The following is a 10305-nucleotide window of genomic DNA, read 5'->3' as shown; positions in this document are numbered from 1 at the left end:
GTATAAGTGTGTGTGTGTGTGTGTGTGTGTGTGTGTGTGTGTGTGTGTGTGTGTGTGTGCGTGTGTGTGTGTGTGTGTGTGTGTGTGTGTGTGTGTGTGTGTGAAAAAGTGTGTGTAGATGCTTCCCAATACTGGATTGCGGCTGGAATGGCATCCGCTGCATAAAACATATGCTGGAATAGTTGGCGGTTCATTCCGCTGTGGCGACCTCTGAAACAGAAAAGGAAAATGAATGAAGGACCACAATACCAATCTTATGTCGCACAGAAATATTTATAACCCATATTCATTATGAAAATGAATGAATTGTTTTGTTAAATGTAAAAAAACAGCAGCAAATAATTACCTTACAAATATAGTATGTGCATACAAATATATACAAACTAGAAAACCAGTCATAAGTGTAAATATTTTGCAATTGAGAATTAAGATGAATATGCTTTCCATTGATGTCTACTTTGTTAAAACAGGAATAAATACAGCTCTTTGAAAATCTGGAATCTGAGGATTCAGAGAGATCTATAAAAATTACCTTTAAAACATGTGTGCCTATAGCAATGAATATTACCAATTCAAAAATCAGCTTTGACATATTTACAGTAGGAAATTTACAATATATCTTCATAGAACATGATTTTTACTTTTCTTTTGACTTTGGTAAGACCAAGATGGTCCCTTATTGCACATTTTGTTGACCAAAAGTTGCATTGCAACTACATGCCAACTACTTCTCATTTGAGAATTAGTAGACTGTCTGCTTAATATCTGTTGATACTGCTCCTTCAACAGACATTTAACTGACTATTTAACTGAAACCTTGCAAGTACATGTCAATTTACACTAACACTAACCCTAACCCCTACAGTCTACTTATAATCTATTGAGAATTACTTGGCATATAGATGTAATGTAACTTAAATTTGACAAAATGTGTTAAAGGGACCATCAAAATAAAATGATTCCATGACTTTTGGCATAAAATAAAAATCTTTTATGTATTTTTGGCTATAAATATGCCTGTATAACCACAAGTCTGGTATTGTGGTCCAGGGTCACATATTTATTACAGCCTTAAACTAATAAACAGATATTCATTCATTCATTCATTTTCCTTCGGCTTTGTACCTTTATTCATCAGGGGTTGCCACAGTGGAATGAACTGCCAACTTATTCCAGCATATGTTTTACACAGTGGATGCCCTTCCAGCTGCAACCCAATACTGGGAAACATCCATACACACTCATTCACACAGATACAATATGGCAAATTTAGTTTATTCAAGTCACCTACAGCGCATGTCTTTGGACTGTGGGGGAAACCGGAACACCCTGAGGAAACCAACACCAACACGAGGAGAACATGCAAACTCCACACAGAAATGCCAACTGGCTCAGTCAAGACTCGAGCCAGTGACCTTCTTGCTGTGAAGCAACAGTGCTACCCACTGAGCCAAAAACAGATATTTTATATGATATACATTTTTTATACCTATTTTAATTATTTTCTTTCTGCTCTGGTAAGTGTTAATTAAAATAAACCGAAGTTATCAAAGTTCTCTAATATATTAAAATCACTAAAGTGTCTAGTTTAACACTATAATCACATTTATACAATTTTTGCAACTTTTTAATTAACCAAACATTGACAAATTCTGTGATACTCCATGTTATGTAGTGAATTGTGCATCACAGCCCTAATTAAGGAGAATTGTGAGAGCTGTAGTATTCTTTTTCTGAAGCATCAGACTTACGGTTCACATCTGACAAAGGTACATCCTTCAAAACAGTCCTAATCAAGACCAAAAGTTATATTTTACTATATCAGAAGTGAATTTACCATGATTCACCATTATTTAACATGATGTTAGTCTAATAAAATACAAATTTGCTGCGTATTAATAATTATTAAGTTAGTAGTTAGGTTTAGGTAGACTGTAAAAAAAATGCTGTAAAATGTACATTATTACTGGCCAAATTTACAAGTTTAAGGTAAATAAACAAATAACAACTGGGTCATACTTTATTTTGATGGTCCGTTTGTTGTATTTAAGTTACATTGCATCTACACACCATTTAATTCTCATTAGATTATAAGTAGACTGTTAAATTGGGGTTGGGGTTAGGGTTAGTGTAAATTGACATGTACTTGCAAAGTTTCTTATAGTCAGTTAAATGTCTGTTGAAGGAGCAGTATCAGCAGATATTATGCAGACAGTAATACTCATGGACCATCAAAATGAAGTGTTACCAACAACTGAGATGTGGTTTTTACAGTACAATTGTAATTGTTATTTTACAGCACACTCATAAATTTTACAGTATTACTCGCAACCAAAAGAGCTAGTAATACTGTCAATTTTACAGCAATTTTTACATTGTAGGATTAGGGTATTAAGCACTGCCATATGATGCAGAATATGTACTTATAAACAACTAATAGTGAGAAATGGTCCCTATACTTACAGTTGAAGTCAGATTTATTAAACCCTCTAAATTATTAGCCCCCCTGTTTATTATTTCCCCAATTTCTGTTAAACGGAGAGAACATTTTTTCAACACATTTTAAACATAATAGTTTTAATAACTTATTTCTAATAACTGGTTTATTTTATCTTTGCCATGATGACAGTAAATAATATTTTACTAAATATTTTTCAAGACACTTCTATACAGCTTAAAGCAACATTTAAAGTCTTAACTAGGGTAATTAGGTTAACTAGGCAGGTTAGGGTAATTAGGCCAGTTATTGTATAACGATTGTTTGTTCTGTAGACTATCGAAAAAAAAAAAAAATAGCTCAAATGGTCTAATAATATTGACCATAAAATAGTTTTTCAAAAATTAAAAACTGCTTTCATCTTAGCCGAAATAAAACAGGTAAGACTTTCTCCAGAAGAAAAAACATTATCAGACATGCTGTGAAAATTTCCTTGCTCTGTTAAACATCATATGGGAAATATTTAAAAAGAAAAAACTCTAAGGGGGCTAATAATTCTAATTTCAAATGTAAGTGTTACCAAAAATTTTTATTTTTTTCTTATTATAATACATTTAATCCAAAACTCCCAGCATGTTCATTGTTTTGTCTGAATTTTTATGCTTGTGTTCTTGTTTGTGTTCTTGTCTGTGTGTGAAAGAGTGAGACAGACCTACAGGCTAAGAGAAAGAAAGCGAAAGAGAGAGTAAAAGGCATGTAACGGTTTTAGTCCCTGAGGGCCTGATGACACTAAAGAGACACACAGAAGAAAGGAGGAGGGGAAGCCCATCACCCTCTGCTCCATTCTGTTCTTTTACAACTTGACAAAATAGCCTTTTAATTTTGCTGAACGTCTGGGGCGTCTGTGGCTCTGCCTGCATCAATCTCCATCATCAGCAGGCTCCAGGCACTGAGTCCCCAGGGTCCTCTCACTGCCAGAAGACCACTGTCTCTCCCCCTCTGGCACATGGCAAAAGAGTGCCAAGACTGTCTGTTTTCCTCTGAACAGCCACAAATAGAGTTCACCATCCTTCCGTGCTCAAATAATCTTTCTAACAACTTGGACACAAATTCAGAATCCACATCTGCAATTATGCCACACACAGAAATCTGATATATGGCAATATATACAAAGACATCTATGACATACAAGTTCCTATTTGGATTTCACATATAAAAATATGTCATTTGCAAAAAATATTTCAAAATATTGTAAAAATGGCTAAACATTTATATATTTTTAAGCATTGTAATCATAAGTATGTACATATATGTACAAGAATATTAGCTTTACTTTTATGTATGTGTATACTTGACTGTATATATGAGCAGTATCACACGAGTAGCAGTGCGATGTGGCTGTATATCGACACTGGTGGGAGGCGTGCGTTGGCCGAGTGCCTTAGTGTCACACCAGTGATGATATGCAGCCACATCGCACCTCTTCTTGTGTGATATTGCATTTATACAACAGCTCGTCAGCACAATCATGTATATAAAAAAGAAAATCAAACACGCAGAGATTCTTTTGTAGGAGGAATTACTTTCTTCCTCCATTCATTCACATCTGCAGCTAATGTCAGAACAGTAGAAACTGTTGCTACTTCACCAACGTCACTTTAGAGCTAGTATTTGAATGATTCTCTAGAGTACTGTCTAGCACTGTCTAAAATGATGACAAAACAGGTGATTTTGCTCACATTTTAAGATTATAAGGCTGAACAGCATGAAATGCCATCAGTCTACAGAGATTTCTCAGTTTTTCTCTGTAGCAATTGGGAGATCACAATAATTAACACAGAAAAAGCCAAAGCAAGGCAATCACTACCAGATTACTGTTGTGTTTGTGATAGGGAAAAAAGCTAAACACATGTAGGCATTTTTCTTTCTTTCTGTTAACTGAACTAGTCTGCATTAAGGAAAACAGGAGGCTCCTTGGAGATGGCCGAACAAAAAGTAACTCAGGGTTATACAAAGAGTGGCCAACACAAAAATACATACATTACTAAAATGTGAGTTCCATCAAAATCCCTTTAAGGTGTTTTCTAGAGTCCTTGGTCCCATCTCACACTCAATACACTACAATTACTATGGTATAAATACAGCACTACAACATCCAAAAGAGAGAGATCGACTTATAAAAGTCACTTACGTGTTTAATAATGATTTGATCAGCTCTAGTTTAAAATTAGGCTGGGTTTTTTCTCCTCTAAGGGCTTATTATGAGGTCTCTGTCACCATCTGGTGGATGGACAACGTCAACCGTCTTTGGTCTGCTCAATTACAGGCTAATGGCAGCCTCTCAGAAATTATAAATATTTTTAAAAAGGCACCATCCTTATAAATAAACTGCATAGTTGCATAGACTAAAAAAGCCTCAAAAGTACATTATGTTGTCCAACAGCAGCAATATTTGTCAAACTGTAGTGTGTGCTCTGCTTGTCGCTGTATGTGGGCGGAGTAATACACAAGGGTGAAGGGTTAAGAGGCTGGAGGAGTGCTGTTATTTGTAGAAAATCACTATCAGCCAATCAGAGCCAGTCGAGTAGTGGGCAATTTTGGATGAAGCCATCATCTGCTTGACAAAGTAAATAGACCAAAAGTTCCTTAAAAGCTAGACATCATGCCGAGACCCTAAAAAAATAAATAAATAAAAAAACAAATAAGAAAGAAAATAACTGTGATACCAGTTTGGAAAAGGTTAATAAGCCATTTCTAAAGCTTTACTGCATATCGGTATTGGGACCGCAGTGAAACACAGCAAAAGCCATTATCTACAAACGGTATGAACATGGTACCAGAACTCCCCCCAAAAATGCAGCCACAACTCATTCAAGAAGGCACAAAATACCCCACAACAACATCCAAAGAACTGCAGGCCTCACTTGTCTCAGTTAAGGTAAGTGACTCCACCATAAAGGTTCCAAGACAAAACTCACTGCTAAGCAAAATTTAACATAAAGGCTTGTCTCAGTTTTCCAGAAAACCTCTTGATGACCCCCAAGACTTTTGGTAAAATACTGTGAATACTGTGTGGACTGACGAGACAAAAGTTGAACATTTTGGAAGGTGTGGATGGTGTCCCGTTCTGTGTGATGTAAAAGTAACACTGCATTTCAGAAAAGTTTTGCTGATTCTGGATTTGTAGGACTGTGATGAAACCATGAATTCTGCTCTGTACCAAATATCCTGAAGGAGAATGTCCGGCCATTTGTGAGTAATCTCAAGGTAATCTCAAAAGTCCACTTCTGAATGGCTAAAGAAAAACAAAATTAAGACTTTGAACTGGCCTAGTCAAAGTACTGACCTGAATCCAATTGAGATGCTGTGGACCTTAAAAAGGCAGTTCATGCTCGAAAACTCTCCAATGTTGCTGAATTTCATCAATACTGCAAAAATGAGCTGTGCCAAAAGCACAAAAGTCCTTTGTAAAGACTCAGTGCAAGTAATTGAAAACGCTTGATTGCAGTTGTTTCTGCTAAGTGTGGCCCAACCAGTTGTTAGGTTTAGAGGGCAAACACTTTTTACACAGCTCTATGAAGTTTTGTATTTTGTTTTCCTATAATAATTATAAAAATATATATGCAAAAATCACATTTATATGTGGTTTAAACACAGTTGTGTGACGACTGTGTGTGAATATAGCCAGCCTCTAATATTAAAAATTCATTATTTTTTATAATCACACTTGATAAAAACAGTCTGCAGAAACACTTTGATTGATGTTATCCCTGTGTACAGTGATGATCTCTCTCTCATTAGCATAGACAGGCCTGAGTGAGAAGTGAGAAGTAGCTATCCACCATATAGAGATTTCAAGAGGCATCATAAGAGCAAACTTGTCAACAGAGCAAACTTTCTGTTTTCAAAAATGATTTTCACTTTGGGTTTCATTTTCAGACTTTTATATTTGGGCTGATGACATTTTTTTACATGGTTGAACCTCTTTTTACTCACAGGAAATGTCACTGGTGTGGGCCGAATGTCATTGAGTTGAGTGAGACAAATCCATGATATCAATTGGCAGGCTGAATGAGAGACAGTCAATAGGGATTAGAGTGAAGTCTTTCCATATTGTTTACGTTCATACCTTTGCATCTGGCATGTCAACTAAACTAAGTGAACCAGAGGGGCATGGAAAACACAACACAAGCCTAATTCACATAGAAAAAGCTCAATAATGCTGCGTATCAGCAAAGTGGACAGACATTTTAATACCCAACATGTAATGTTTTTTTTCCCAGCAGTACTTCAAAGTAAAAAAAAAATGGCTGAATCTGTGGTCCTTGATTCATAAATCTTTGAAAATCAAAGTCAACTATTTTTTGTAAATTACATGTTATTTAACTGTAATATGAACAGTATTTTACTGTAGGACAGTTTTGCAGTATGTTACTGTATTTTGAAGTTGCAATGCGAAAATTACTGTATATTACATTTTTTTTTCCAATGGCTATGACAGTTTTTTCATTACATTTAACAAGTTTTCTAAACTCTTAACACGGTTAGCACAACATCCATCTTCATGGGCTGTACAATTAACACATTTCTTTTTGCTTTGACACAAAATGTATACAGTTAACACCAATTTAAAATGCTTGAACTTCTTTTAACACAATCTCAACCAAGACCAAAATAATGTAATTTTACAGTGAAATTTAGAAATGCTTTCACACACACTGTATGTCAGAACAGATAACATCACGTTCTAAACAGAACTTATATAGGCTAAAGTCAAAGTGAACAGCTGTTCATATTGTGAATTGAAACACAAATATATTCCCTGTATTTTATTCCATTGCCAATGAGAAACAGATTATTGCGGTTTTATATATATATATATATATATATATATATATATATATATATATATATATATATATATATATAATTGTTTTTTTAATTTTTTTATTTTATTTATATATATATATATATATATATATATATATATATATATATATATATATATATATATATATATATATATATAAATCTGTAAACAGTTTCTATATCGTAAATGTGGAAAATAAACATGTGTTTTGGATGTGACAAAAAAAGTAAAAAAGTCTGCGAGTTTACAGTGTACAACATACTGTGTAGAAATCCTGTGAATTAAAATGCACAATCCAAAAGAGATAATGCTAATCAATAGGATAAGAGTTGGGTCTCTACAGAACAAAAGTGATTGATTTTATTTTTTTTTTGACATTTTTGCATTTATGAGGAACAAGATTCATTATGCATGTGATACTTTTCCGTTTTGGATGTGACAGATGTGCAATTGCCACTTGGGTGACTTTGGTAAATTAAATATAATTGTTTGAAAACACGATAGAGACATTTTTGAGTATTTCTAAAGTACTGTAAAATACTTGCTTACACAAAAAACATAAAAACGTTTTTTCTATTTTAGTGGAAACGTAATTTTTTTTCATGGCAAGGTTTACATTTGCATGGAATTGCTCATATATATATATATATATATATATATATATATATATATATATATATATATATATATATATATATATATATATATATATATATATATATATATATATGTATGTATGTCACAGCTGATTCCTATCTAAAAACTACACTCATGTGAAGAAGAAGATTGCTTTTTTTTTTTTTTTAATTGCGGTGCTTTTTGTTTGTATATCTTGCAGTAATGTCCTTTTCCAAATAAAGTCTGTACTGCAGCAATTCTATGTATGTATTTTTTTTACATAAACTGTAAATTTTATAAAGCTATTTTTTATTGACTTTCTGCAGCAAAAGAAAGAAAATGCATGCATTTACTAAACCAACCAAAACAAAAATGTAGAGAGGCTTCAAATATAAGGGCAGACCTGACACATAAATTAATGCAGTTTCTGTCATTTCAGCTGATGATGGTGTTTTTTGGTCAATGTGTTACGACTGACTAAATGTTTCTGTTGGAAGAGAAAAGTTTGATTTTAAAACATGTTTGCAGTGTTTTGTTAGACATAGTATATTGTGTTAATTTTATTACTGTATTTTGAAGAGCAGCTTTGGGGTTTAGTTTACAATGTGTGATTTTGAGCATGAAATTAATCGTTTTGACAATTGTGTGTTTTAGGTGTGTTGGTGCGTTAAGAGTTTAGGAAACTTGTTAAATGTATTGAAAAAACTGTCATAGCGATTGTAAAAAAAACGCAAACAGTAAAGATATACAATCCTGTAAATACGTATATAGCAAGATACATTGATTTACAGTAAGTTACTGGTGAACTGCTAGATACCTTAAATTCAGGAAATACTGTAAGATACTGTAGATGCAGGAAATTAACAGTGCAGACAAAACAAAATTTAATTCTTATGAGGTCTTATGAAAGAAAATGATGGATCTGTGCGAGAAACTGAACATAGTTACTGTTATCTTGGTCATTAAATTTTTATTGTATTACCGTTTTGAAGCCATATAAATGTTTTCACCTTATGTACAACTCCCCCCAGAACATATAAACTGTAAAAATGTAAACAGTTTGAAAGCAACCACCTGCTTGTGGCTAAAGCGCTAAGTGGTTTCATTTGGCAAATCATAATCAATTATGTTTTCCCCAAATTATGTGAATGAGTGGTCCCTCTGGGTTGCCATCTCATCTTGTTGAACTCAATTAACAGTAATTAACACGTGCTAATGAGATGAAGTGCAATCCAAAACAAACAGTGGGAGCTCAGCCTCATATCTAACAGCAACAGAGGCTGAATGCAGCAGGTCACATTCACTGCAGACAAACAACATCATTAATGCAAGACTGTAAAGAAATCTTACTCATACAAATGATTCAAACCACGTTGAAGCAGTGGCAAACAATAAACAATGTGGTTTGAGCTGTTGACTCTCTTGTTGGCTTTGATTTGTTTGCTTGTTTTGAGGGTGGCTCTGTAACTCATCCTGTCTTTACATCCATTAAGCACTAAAGACAATAAAACTTTACTATCAGATGTATTTTTTTCACTCAGGTTGACTGTGCAGACTGACCACAACCCTCTTTTGTATGTTGCCTATATTTTTCTTGACGTATATTCAAGACATTAAAAAGTACATCTTGGACACTGCTCTGCTGTGAATAAAGCCATCTGCTTTGACATAATATGAACTATGTACTTCACTGGCTGTACTAAAAAGTGAAATCTTCTGTAGTACTCCCAAAACATTTTGATAATGAATACTCATTTAAAAAAAATACATATTATTATTATTATTATTATTATTATTATTATTATTATTGTTGTTGTTGTTGTTGTTGTTGTTGTTGTTGTTGTTGTTGTTGGTATTATTATTATTTTATTGTTATTATTATTATCATTATTGTTGTTGTTATTATTATTATTATTTTTAACATTATTTTTATTACTATTATTATTATTATTATCATTATTGTTTTATTGTTGTTGTTGTTATTATTATATTATTATTGTTATTATTATTATTGTTGTTGTTGTTGTTGTTGTTGTTGTTATCATTATTATTATTATCAGTATCATCTTTATTATTATCATTATCATCGTCTTTATTATTATTATTATTATTATTATTATATCTTTATAAGATTTTATACTTCTAAAATTATACATTTTTTATTTAAAAAAATATCTGAAATACAAAATAACGAAATATTTTTCATTTTAGCAAGTTGAAAAGAAAATATTTGTAATATTTATTTCATTTAATGTAGTAAAATAGCTTTAAAATACATGTAATAAACATTGTTTTTATTAAAATAAAATGGAACGTGTTTTCAACAGATCTAACTTCATTAAACAATTGCAAAATATCTCAACGCTTCCTGTGTTGATTT

The sequence above is a fragment of the Danio aesculapii genome, chromosome 5 (genome assembly GCF_903798145.1).
Source record: "Danio aesculapii chromosome 5, fDanAes4.1, whole genome shotgun sequence".
Lineage (NCBI taxonomy): Eukaryota > Metazoa > Chordata > Actinopteri > Cypriniformes > Danionidae > Danio > Danio aesculapii.
The sequence above is the reverse complement of the archived record's forward strand: the minus strand, read 5'-3'. Positions refer to the sequence as shown.